The following is an 11,556-nucleotide window of genomic DNA, read 5'->3' as shown; positions in this document are numbered from 1 at the left end:
CGATTTTGAAGTTTATTCTTTGCATGGTGTAAGAAGGTGGTCTAGTTTCTTTCTTTCTTTCTTTCTTTCTTTCTTTCTTTCTTTCTTTCTTTCTTTTTTTTTTTGCCTGTATCTGTCCTATTCTCCCAACATCATCTACTGAATAGACTGTCATTACCCATTGTATATTCTTACCTTCTTTGTTAAATATTAATTGACCATAAAGGTATGGGTTAATTTCTGGGCTCTCAATTCTGTTCCATTGATTTATATGTCTGTTTTTATGCCAGTACCATGCTATTTTGACTACTATGGCCTCATAGTGTAGTTTGATATTAGGTAGAGTGGTTCCTCCAACTTTTTTTCCCCCCCACAGTATTGCTGTTGCTATGTGGGGCCTTTTGTGGTGCCATATCAATTTTTGAAATATTTGTTTTAGTTCAGTGAAATATGCCATTGCTATCTTGATAGGAATTGCATTGAACCTATAGATTGCTTTGGATAGTGTGGACATTTACATGATGTTACTTATTTCTATCCATGAAGACAATATATACTTCCATTTATTTGTATCTTCAATTTTTTCTTCAGTGTCTTATAATTTTCTGAGTACAGATTTTTCATATGCTTAATTAAATTTATTCCAAGATATTTTTTTGATGCGTTGTATATGGAATTGTTTTCTTAGTTTTCCTTTTTGATAGTTCATTATTGGTGTATAAAAATGCAACCTATTTCTGGATATTTATTTTGTATCCTGCTACTTAATTGAATTAATTCATCAGTTCTAGTAATTATTTTTGGTGGAATCATTAGGGTTCTCTATATACAGTATAATGTCACCTGCTGTGTCTGTCTTCTTGTACTGGAGTAAAGAAGAATAAAAGCCCCTTTTTTTTTCATTTGAAAGTGACCTTGTATGCCCTTCCTAAAAAAGAGGGGGTGGTAATAAACTTGACCACGGTTAAAGAAAAAGATATTTGCAATGATCAAATAAAAATCAAATGATTTATATCCAGAATGGATTTCTCTTTAAAATTAATAACAGAGAAAGGGAAACCTTTCTGCATGGGTGGTGGGAATGCAGACGGGTGCAGCTACTGTGGGAAACAGTATGGAGTGTTCTCAGAAAATTAAAAATGGAACTCCTTTTTGACCCAGCAATTCCACTTCTGGGAATATATTTGAAGAAACCCTAAACACTAATTCTAGAGAGTATACACGCCCCAATATTCATTGCAGCATTATTTACAATAGTCAAGATTTGGAAGCCAGTCAGAGAAAGACAAATACCATATGATTTCACCTATATGTGGAATCTAATGAACAAACTAAACTAAGAATCAAAATAGAGACAGACTCAGAGAGAGCAGGCTGACAGCTCTGGGTGAGGGGAGGGGTGTTGGAGGTGGCAGGATTGAGCAGAAAAGAAAAAGAACCAATGGCCACGGACAACAGTGTGGTGATTGTGGTGGGGGAGGGGGTGGGAGGTGGGTGGAGGTGGAGGAGAGTATAAGGGGGACAAACGATAATAAAAAAATGCAGTCAAAATAAACTATTAAAAATAGTCACTTTATCATAAAAAATTAATAAGAAAAATATTCCACAAATAACCTAATACAAAAAAAAAAGGCTGGCAAAGGACACAATGAGGCACTTCACAAAAGAAGAAAGCTGAACACACAGTAAACATTAAAAAGTGCTAGATTACACTAGTAAGCTGAGGAAATGCAAACTGAAATAGAGGATAACCCTTGCTTATATAGCAGATTTGCAAAGGTTTAAGCCTGCCAATATCCAGCAATGAAAAGGGTATAGCGAAGCTGGTACTTAAACATATTGTCATTGAGAGTGTCAACTGGCACAACCATTTCAGAGAGTAATGTGTCAATATGTGATAAAATTAAACATGCCCCTAGTATACCACCCAGCTATTCCACTTCTAGGTAAACGCCTTCGAAGAACTTGAGTGCATGTACGAGAACTAGAAACTTGTGTGAGCACTTCTATTACAGTATTGTTTATAATGATCTTGGTGTCCATCAACAGTACAAGGCATAAGAAATTATTTTATTCATATAAGATGCTATATAGACCTCAGAATCATAGTGTTGTTTTAAAAAAAAGCAGTAAGTTGCAAAATGATACAAGCAGTATGACACCATTATGTATATTTTATAATAAACATATAAAACAATCATATAAATTGTTTATGAAAACATATGTGTTCATGTAAATGTATAAATAGTGGACTGGAAACCAGACCTTTCATGGCGCCCACCAGAATGGAATGGGGGAGGCATGGATCAGGGATGGAAAACAAAGAGATTTCAACTTTCTAATGCTTTAAAAATGTTTGTTTTAAAAAATCTTAAAATAAATAGGATAATATATTGACAATTTTCATTTCTAGGTGATGGGTTCATGGGTGTTTGTTAGTCCCTTTACATGCAAATTTTTTAAAAGTTTTTCAAAATTAAAAAAAGAATCTGAGCTTTTAATCATAATTTCAAGTGATTTCTAACATCATTTGGGCACTGAGGATTTCTACTTCCTGTGTGCTCCAATCAAGGCAGGCATGTTTTCACAACACATGCGAGCCCTGGTGTTTCTATGTCTGCTTACCTGTGTCCTCCTGGAGGGCCAGCTCCTGCCTATCCGCCTTGCTCTCTACACATTGGCAGTAAAATGTTTACCAGTTTGCTGTACATGGAAAATACATATACATGTGACAATTTGGAACAGTGCTGCAAAATAAAATATATAAAAAGATGATTCATGCAGGCCATTTTAATACAATATTCTGACCTAACCCCATACAAGTATTTATTGTACATGCTACTTGTGCATTGCAGTATGCAAAAGGTGACAGCATAAAAAATATACTATAGTCCTTCGCAATCAGTATGTAGCCATAGTAGAAAACACACTGAACTTGGAGTCAAAAAAATCAGAATAAACTCCTGTCTCCTCCTCATATGAACCATGCCCCTGCGTTAGATATTTAAACCCTTGGAGCCTAAATTCAATAATTTACGTTATAGGAATGGTAATAATACCTACCTCTGGGTGGATGATGGAAGTAAGTAAAATAAGCTTTGTGAGTGCCAGACATGTGACAGACACCTAGTAAACAGAGTTCAGTGGGAACTGAAACAAAGACAATGAAAGCATAATATCAACATGGGTCTTGTCTCATACATCTTTATATTTACAGTTCATAATGCAGTGGATGCCACATAGTAGGTGATTGCATGGAGGAAAGGAAGAAAGGGAGGGAGATGGAGGGAAGGGGACAGGAGAGGAAAGGAGAGAAAGGGAAGGGGGAGACAGGGCAGGCAGGGGAAGGGAGGGAAGGAGTGCTGTCATTCCACGAAATGCCACAGCAACTTCTATCTTTGGCAAAACCAGTCGGTGGTATGAAACCCCACAGAGTGGCACGGGCAGAACAGCAAACCCTCCTGGCTCTCTTTTGCCTGAGTCTTAACAATCACTTAACTAAAAGTTATAGTTTTCAGATTGTTTTCACCGCAACGGCAGAACCTGAGAAAAAGAGGTCAGAAGATGCCTAACCATGTAGCAAGGGAGGCTGAATCTCCCAAGCCCAGGACTGCGGGCAGAGATGTGGGAGTGAAACAAGACAGAAAGGCAGAGAGACAAAGGCCTTTCTCAGCAACCACACACGCAGTTCCAGGATACGAAGGACCCTGCTGCAGATGAGGCTCCCATCTTTGTCTGCAGCCCGGGTGACTTGTTCAGTCTGAAAAGTTTCTGTTTGTCTTGAGATCTTTGACATGACCTCACTCTAAGAAAAAAATTGGATGGGACTTTAATCAGTTATTGATTTTCTGTTTTCCCTTAGGGATTGAACTGCTGTGGTTCTTCATTTTCTCAGTCTTTTTTAGGTGTATTTTCCAAGAAAATCTCCTTCTACTGCAATTGTTAAGTGCCAACATCTTGGAGAAGATCTGCTGAGAATGCTCATTAAACCGAAGGTCTCCGGGTATTACGCCATTGTTTCTGGCTGCCCCGCTCCTTGTGCCTTATTGAATTTATTTCCAGCCTTTGTTCCCTTGAGATCTTTGCTATTTACTAGGAGCCATATCTTAAGATTTAACTTTCCACTTTTTGGGGTTTTTTTAAGGCATGGAAGAAGCATCGATGTAATTTCTGTTCAAAACAGTCACTGTACTGGTTTATTACATCTTTTAAAAGAGTTTATAGCATTATAAAGATACTATAAACTCATCATAGAAAACTTGGAAAACAGAGAAAATACAAAGAAAAAAAATTCCCATAATCCCACAAATAAGCACTGTTTACACACACACACACATACACGTATACATATATGGGTTTCTTTCCAGTTATGTAAAGTATGCATGTCTACCTTACAGTCAATTTTTATTAACTAAATAAAGGGTGGAGCAAAAATAGGTTTTTACAGTTGTTCATATGGAAAGTAATACAATAATTAATAAATAATAATACAAGAATAAACTCTGTGTTTTGCATACTCACAACTGTAAACCTGCTTTTACCCTACCTTGTATATGGCTTTCCATACATTATCTAATTTAATCTTCACAACAATCCTATAATGTTTTACTATTATTTGCTCTTTTTAAAGGTGAGGAAACTGATATCCAGAGAGGTTGTATAAGTATCTCAAGAGCGCACACCTGTGTGAGGCAGAGGAGATTTTTATGGTGAGCTGATTTCTATGTTTACTCCACTTACCTTCTATACTGTACACTGTGTAGTTAGAGTCTATACTATACACTGAGTTAGAACTCATATTCAAGCCCTGGCTGGTGTGGCTCAGTGGATTGAGTGCCAGCCTGCAAACCAAAGGGCCACCAGTTCAATTCCCAGTCAGGGCACATGCCTGAGTTGCAGGCCAGGTCCCCAGTTGGGGGAGTGCAAGAAGCAGCCACATGTTGATGTTTCTTACCTTCTCTCCCCACCTTTCCCTCTGTCTAAAAATAAATAAGTAAAATACTTTTTTAAAAAGAACTGATATTCAAATGCCATGATTACTCAACAAAAAAAAAAGCAACTTAGCCCTGGATGGGTGACTCATTTGATTAGAGCATCACCCCATACACCAAAAGTCTGAGAGTTTGATACCCGGTCAAGGCACATACCTGGGTTGAGGGTTCAGTCCCTGGTTGGGGAATGTATGGGAGGCAACCAATCAATGTTTCTCTCTCTAATCAATGTCTCTCTCTCTCTGTCTTCCTCCCTTTCTAAAATTAATAAACATATCCTTGGGCAAGGGTTAAGAAAGCACCCTAAATACTAAGTGATTTAAATAATTCAGTAGCTGGTATTGTCAAGACCTTTGGTTGTATAAAATAGGAACACATATAAAAAATATGAGTTTGGATTCTACATGACCTTACTTACAAAAATTCTGAACACATGGCTATTGAAAATTCAGACAAGCCCTGTTTTATATAAACACAGCCTTACTACCATTAGAATTGTTATTAGTGACAGCAGCCATCTAATTTTTTAATTAGGAAGTCTTATAAGTTCAGTGTTTTCGGGTTTGCTCAGGGCAGAGAATTGTGGCGCTGAAGATGAGAAAGAAAGTTCAAGACCTGCTTTCCCTTCTAAAAACCACTGTGAGCTGGGTGCTGATGTGCACTGGGCTCCCAAAGGGCCCCAATTTAAATTTCTTTCAAGTCTTAGTCCCTCCTTCATCCTTCCCTCCCTAGCTTAAAGAGTGGATCATCTGGAATATGATTTCTCATTCCTTTTAAAAAGAAAGACAAAAATGTAAACTGTGGGCTCCTCACTGCTTATGTCAGAGCAATACATGTGTGGTTTATATAAACCAACCATTTATCTATTAATGTTTGTAAAGAGCTTTGTAGATACGAGGCATTTGGGACATACTCTCTAGAGAAATGTGGTGCCTTTGGAGAGAGGATCAGAGAAGGAAGAAATCAATGGTAGGAGAAATGCCTTTGTACTTGATGGTAAGAGAATGTGGAAAGAAATCCTCAAGACGAGCACCGAGCTGATTTTCCCGTGTTGAAGGCTATGGCAGGAGGAGAGAAACATTTCCAAGCAGACTTGGCAGCCTTGCCTGTACTGTTTGTTTCTCTACTCTCACTTGTCTGTGTTACACGAAGGATAAAATACAGAGGACATTCTTCAGACTGGAGAACATGGCAGTGCATCCCCAGATACTGGCTTCCAACTGATGTCCTGTGTGTCTCCCAGAGGCAGCAGGGGTTTCCTGCTGACTGGTCACCCCGTTGGCCTGACTGGTAAGGGGCTCTCAGGACCTCTCAGAAGCTTATGTCTCCCTACCCCGCGTGTTGTACGGGAATGCAGGGCTGGGCACAGGACAGGCTCCTCAAAACTGTCAAGTGTGGTTCTTGGCCACAGGGATGCAGAGCCAAAGGAGAAAGCCTTTCTGAAAATAAATCATAATGATTCCCTAAGCAGCTACTCCGCTAGCCAGAGCCATCCCTGAATGTCCGTGAACAGATTAGACATACTGCCCCCAGACGAATCTCTGTGGCCACCTCTCTGCACCAGCAACCCCCAAAAACCTGCCTAGCCGAAAACTCAGGACACTGCCCTGAGCTCCTGGTTGTGTTTCTGATCTTCCTTGAAAGGAAGGAAGGAAAAGAAAGAGGGAGGGAGGGCGGGAGGGAAGGACCCAGGGAAGGGAAGGGATTGTTCCTTTTCAATAAGAAAGAGATGTTACTTCAGGGATTGTTCCTTTTCAATAAGAAAGAAATGTTACTTCAGAAAACAATAGCTTTCATTAATTGGTACTTAAGCTTTTGTTCTGTTGTTCTAAGTGCCTATATTAATAGCAATTATTACAGTGTGAGCTCAGCTAGGGGAAAGGACCTTGTCACCAGGAAGAGGCATTTCAAACGGAGAGTTTGTTTGTGATACAAACATTTGATACAGGCATAAAGTCGCACAAATACAACCGTGCATATGAAAGGGCAAGAGGCTGAGCGGCACGTGTCTGCTTCTACCCTTTGTGGTCAGTGCTTGACCGGTGTTCTCAGTGGAACTTTCTCAGTGGAACTTTCTGCACATCCAGCGCTTGAGCCAAAGTGAACCACAGACCCACCCCCCCTTCCATGCCTTTGCTCCCTCCACTGCGCCCTCCGCTTAGAGCTTCCCACCCTCATCTCTTCCTGTCCCAGTCATCCTCTGCCTTCAGGGCTGCCTCTCAGACCATCAGCATTTCCTCCGCAGTGTTTTAACTTTATTGTTGTCACATGTATACTTGACCTGTCTTCTCCCATGGCAGGTAGACTGCTCGAGTAGTGGCACCATTTCTGTCCTCATCCTTGAGTTCCCTGGGGTCCAGCTGAGTGCCCTGAACAAAGGAGATGCTCACTCAGCAGATTCTTGTTGAACTGGAAACAAGGATTTTGTTTCCAATAAAGGAGGCTGAATTGCCAGAGTGCTCCGCATCCCCTCAGCCATCTGTTTTATTCCGTCACCTGCGGGAGCTGTGTCAGAACTACAGGTGATATAAGAAACATCCAAAACTGGAAAGAATCGTTACATGTTTATTTGAACCAAACTGATGAACATTGTGAGGAAGCAAAACCTCAAGGGATTGAGAAAATGTTCCAGAGGATGGCAGTTTTGCAGGAGGAGATGTAAGGAGGCTTACCTGAAATTCATTGTTAGTAAATTAAGGGGTTGGGAGAAAGCAAAGCGGGAAAATCTCTAGGACTGGATAAAAAGTAAAATGAAGAAATGCATTTCTTTTACCTTGGTGGGTACAGCACAGTTAACAGTGAGCATTTGCAGCACATGGAGGCGCTGTGTGGGAGAACAGGATAACGATGAGAGTTCTGTGGTCTCGTGCTCCGGTGGGAGGAGTCTGACCTTTCGAAGGTATGTTGTCTTACATGCATAAAGACAACAGACAGGCTCCTTTAAGGTAAAGATTTATCTTTTTCTAGGAAGCTGCAGGCCTAAGAGCTGACTACAGGCCACGGCTTGCTTTTAGTTAGGAACTTTTACATTCAGACATACGTGGCTACTTTCGGTCTCTGAGTTTGTAAGACCACCACACAGGTCCCCCCTGAGCTTGTCAGGTTTAGTAAGTCGCCCCCTTTTCATCCACAGTACCAAGCTCTAGGGTTCATCCAAAGCTTGGGTGCGGGTGACGGCGGTTCAGGCGTCGAGCTTCAGTTGATCTCACCTCTTCACTGCCAGCGCCCCAGTCCAGGTCAAGGCCATGCCCCATCTGGGGGGCTGCAGGTGCCTCTTAAATGCTCTCCTCTTCCATCCATGCCAACATGCAGCTGCCAGAGTAAGGTTTTGAAATCCCTCACCAGATCATGTCTTTCCCTTGCCTAAAACCCTTTCTTCCTAGCTCTTATCAGACTTGTAAGTTACTTGGTTTGTTAATTTGCTTCATTTTGTCATCTCTTCCACATGCCTGTAAGTTCTGGGGAGCAACAATCATCTTTGTCTGGGTCACTGTCTCCTGCTTCTCACATGGTGCTAGGAACATGGCTGGTGCTCGCAAACATTTGCTGAATGAACAGGTAAAAAGCGCAGAGTCATTATCATTCTCCTGTGCATTGTAAGCCTCGCTCTACCTCCCATTTCCCTTGCCGCAGCTTCTGCTCTTTAACTGGAACTTACTGGAGCAATGAGCATGCCGTGGTTGCAGGCCAAAGCCCTCCAGTGGAACCTCAGTCCTTAGCTTGGTTGTCGAATCAGAGAGCATACCCCCACCCACGGAGGGACAGCCGGAAATGACAGTGCAGCCTGATTCTGGGAACTTCAATGCATCCTGACTAACTTTCCTTGTACAACCAGTCAGGAGACAGCATTCCAAAGACCCCAGAGAAGTAAGCTACTTGGCCTGCCAGATAGGTTAGCAGCCCCTCTGCTAAAAGTAGCATGGTAAAATTATTACTCTTCACTCTTCCCTTTGTGTTTCTGGGAGACCTTAAAGATTTGTTATCAGCAGATAGTTTTGTTTCCTTAGCCTGGAGAAATAGGGCATGAAGGAAAACAGCCATACTGAATAATAGAAGGAATATTTACCTATGTGGCCAGGCATGATGCACGTTTTGCCACTGATTTCATTTTTCACTCTTTTTTGAAGCAGGGTGAAGTAAGTAGCCAAGCATAATACATGTTGAGGCCATTCATAGTTCCCAGTGTCTCTTCCTTCACTATTTATTGGTAGGGGCCCAAGTAGCTCATCCTAATTCATCCCGAGGAACAAGGTATAACAACAGTGTTTTAGCATGGTTTTCGTGGCTTCTGAAAGCACAAATCCAAACCGCGGGAGTATCTGGTACTTCTGGGAGGAGGTAGGCTAGTTAGGAAGATCTGGGATCTTAGAAATAAATTCAGGTGCCACCAAAACATGTTTTTCTGACCAGGTCGACTTTTGTGAGATGACTTGTATGGTTTTCCAGGCTGCTCACACCACACTGGTGTGTTCATTCTACCCGCTTCTCTCCTGGTCTCCTGTCTTCACCCGTCCCCATGCTATCTCTGGTTGCAATTGTGGACATTGTTTCCTCAAACTGGTCATGCATCAGAGCCACTGGAGGAAATTTTCAAAAATCTGATTTTCAGAGCTTGTTCCAGACTACTGAATCAGAATTTCCTAAGCCAGGCCCAAGAATCTGTATTTCTACAAAGCTCACCAGATGATTCTGACCAGCATACAAGTTTGGGAATCGCTGGTGTCGTGGAGAGTTCTGTCTGCACCAAAGCTCAACCACTTAAGCAACTTAGACAAGTCAACCTCTGCACTATTGGAAAAGCAGAGAAAATGACACCTATATCACAGGGCTGTTGCAGAATTAGAGGACATTTTGCATATGATTTATCCCTATGTGTGTTTAATAGATGCAGTTAATATTCTGTTGGTGACCGAGAAGCTTCCCAGAGTCTTTTTCTGAAATAGTGTTTAGCTTCCTCTTCTGTGTTTAATTCCTTATGAACCTTTATTTCTCCCTTTGTCAGTCACTGAGGATAAGGCCATATGTAGATGAATCATAAGACCATCATGCCATGTGTTCCAAGAGCCTTCCAAGTTCATTGCTACAAAAAAACACTCAACATTTAATGCATATTGTTTCTCGATATCTCTTTCCAAATTGCCAATGCAGTTTTCATTTCTGGGAAATTACATAGACATGTCTGGATCCAACTCTTTTATCTTTACATTTCCAACTGCTCTGTTTTCCTTCTTTCTTCCCATCAAATTCTCATATTTTGACAGTTTTAAGACCAGCTCTTCCTTGATCTTTTCCTTCCTATAATATATTGAATTGAAATGAGCCCATTCTCTTTGGTGTGTCTTCTGTCCAAACACAAAATACTCTGAAGTTCAGATTCTCTTTCTGTGAGTGGGTTAACATCACAAAAAGTTTGTGGTTTCATCCATCATAAACAAAAGTGTTTTAAATGAACTCTGTTTCTTTTCTCCCAAGTATCACAGAAAGGTTGGAACAATGGGAAATAAATTGTTATCAAAATAGTTACTTATTAAAAGTAGTAGTTATAAAAACACGGTAAATTGGTTCAGTAGGAAATATTTGTAAAATGCTTTAACTTCAAAGGAAACACTCTTGTAGTCTTCTGCAGTGAATCAGGAGGAAAACACTCTGGCCTCTTGAAAAAGCTGTTTACACTTTTCAGTGTTGACAAAATGTATCCAAAAACACCCCTTCTCTTATGATGTGAGGCAGGAGGCAAATGCATGTGAGAGGACCTGATCATACTTCATTGAGGAATGTTACGGTTTTGCTGGTTGTGTACCCAGTTAATCTGAACATATTAACAAATACAGTGTTAGCTGCTGGCAGTGTTTTGTATTGAATACATCCATTTTTAAAAATAGAAGAAATACTACATTCACATTTACAATCCTCTTTATTAAAAAAATACTGCAATGTGGTTTGAGTTGTGATTCTATTGAAGACATCTTTGATGAATCAACAGTCAAGGCATATGTGAAAAGTGATTTGGAGAATTTCTCATGGGCTCTTGGTGGGGTGGTAGGGTGGCGAACAGACTGCTGGGCATCTCTTCATTCTCTTTCTGCCTCTTCCATGGACTCCTTTCACTTTCTAAGATCGTCTGCTGTTACAGTAAAAATAACCTCCCTCCTGAACCAACATCTCTCAGAGCTTTCTGGGGTAGATAAACTAATTACACATAGTCTGATTTTTTTAAAAATAACCGGCGCTATCTAAATATGTGGCATTATGCCCTATCAGACACTCAAAATAGCATCTAGTCCGAAAGCTCCCAAAATCTGTGGAGGAGAAATAAGCTAAGAGCCCAATCCAAAAATCAACAACAAAAAAGAGCCTAAATATAAAGAAAGAGAAAAAAGAAAAAAACCTCCATCTCTACCTTTTCACTCGTGCCATTGTACATCTGGGGAAAAAAAGGTTCCCATGTCAATACTGATGATGAAACTTGAGTATGATGTGCATCTTTGCTGCTATTACTCATTTTCTTTGGATCACACTTTCTTATTTTGTCAAACAGGAAGTTTGTGGAGGAAAATAAAAGTCGCCTTTAAAATTCCACAGTCTA

The sequence above is a fragment of the Pteronotus mesoamericanus genome, unplaced genomic scaffold, assembly GCF_021234165.1.
Source record: "Pteronotus mesoamericanus isolate MK-2021 breed Mesoamerican mustached bat unplaced genomic scaffold, CSHL_Meso_final contig_164, whole genome shotgun sequence".
Classification (NCBI taxonomy): domain Eukaryota; kingdom Metazoa; phylum Chordata; class Mammalia; order Chiroptera; family Mormoopidae; genus Pteronotus; species Pteronotus mesoamericanus.
The sequence above is the reverse complement of the archived record's forward strand: the minus strand, read 5'-3'. Positions refer to the sequence as shown.